The 1,422-nt window shown below is 39.5% G+C and overlaps 1 pseudogene across 1 annotated transcript in view; it reads left to right on the plus strand.

The window, feature by feature from the left end:
* LOC119593740 overlaps window positions 1-1,422 on the plus strand; it is a 62,523-nt pseudogene that overhangs the window by 1,651 nt on the left and 59,450 nt on the right. The window contains exons 3-5 of the transcript XR_005230558.1: window positions 72-743; window positions 865-1,079; window positions 1,200-1,319. The product of XR_005230558.1 is annotated as a protein abrupt-like (transcript). The remainder of the gene's footprint in view (window positions 1-71; window positions 744-864; window positions 1,080-1,199; window positions 1,320-1,422) is intronic.

The following is a 1,422-nucleotide window of genomic DNA, read 5'->3' on the forward strand; positions in this document are numbered from 1 at the left end:
AAGAAATTTATAAGATGGCTTAACATAAGAATGTAAAGATAAGATGTTATTGAAATGTTGTACTATTTCAGGAGTCTTACTGTGATGCCACCATTGCCTGTGATGGGAAGTTTTACCCAGTCCATAAACTGGTGTTGTCAACATGTAGTGATTATTTTGAACAGATGTTTGAAAGGACAAACTGTAAACATCCTATTATAGTGTTGAAAGATATTAGACATGAGGACCTTGAGGCCCTCCTGAACTATATGTATGTAGGTGAAGTGAATGTGTTACAAAATGAACTGGCAGGACTAATAAAAGCTGCAGAATGCCTAATGATAAAAGGATTAGCAGTGCCTGATGAAGCCCCAACTAAAGAATCAAAAAGAAGTTCGGGGAGTGGGAAAGAAGATAGTCCTATAGCAAAAAGAAGAAAGAAAGATGATGAACCTAGGTTATCAACCACCTCAGTTAACCAGCATGTACAAAGAGAAACAAGAGAGTCATCCAATGTGACCTCTACTCAATCCCAAAGACATTCAGCGAGTGCCTCCATTCCAACTCCTTCCCCTACAGTGTCCAGAACTGCTCCCCCTCCTATCTCTCCATCACCCTCAATTGGTAGTGTCTCTGATGCTGTGTCTGAAGACTGTAGCCAAGGCCAGAATGAAAGTGATTTACCGGCCCTATCCAATGCACAGGATCCAAAGCACGGTAGTGGTGAGCAAGCATCTAGTCAATCGCAACAGGCTGTACCTGAGGTAAGAACACTCACTATAGTTATAAACAAGTATTTGAAGGGGACCTGATATAATAGATCTTAAATTTGCCATTCACAGAGCATCTGCATTAATAGTATTTTGTAATATTTTTCTTTTTCAGGTAATATTAGATGAACCTGGTGTCAAAGAAGAACCCCAAGAAGTCGAAGAGGATAACGGAAAAAAAAAGAGTAATAGAGCCCCTTTTTTCTTTTGACCCCTAAGGGAAAAGGATTCTCAAACGGAAGAGGGGTGGGGGTGGAAATACAGTGGGAACAGGGCCCGGGTTTATGACCCCAAGAAAGGGGTTCTCAGCCTCATAAAAGGAAAAAACTAGTTGTAAAGCCATTCCGGTTCCTTGGATTCAGGGGTAATTTAAAGTCTCATTATATTTAAATATTTTACATTTTTGATATTTAAAACATACTGCATTATTTAAAAAGACGTGTGATGTAGATCATTAATTTATTTCCAAATTAATTACAGAATTCCGTTTCCCTCTGGGAGGGAGACGGAAGTCTACAAGGCTTTCCTATGGAAGGCTATAGTGGAGATGGTTCTCGGCCACCTCAGATGGTGAGTGTTCCAATTCCTGTTTACTTTGAGATGCTAAATTATACACAACCTGTTGCTCTTCCAAAACTCATAAGGTTTCTTTGTATAGTGGGTAAACATTAGT

This window comes from Penaeus monodon, chromosome 32 (genome assembly GCF_015228065.2).
Source record: "Penaeus monodon isolate SGIC_2016 chromosome 32, NSTDA_Pmon_1, whole genome shotgun sequence".
NCBI classification, from domain to species: Eukaryota; Metazoa; Arthropoda; class Malacostraca; order Decapoda; family Penaeidae; genus Penaeus; species Penaeus monodon.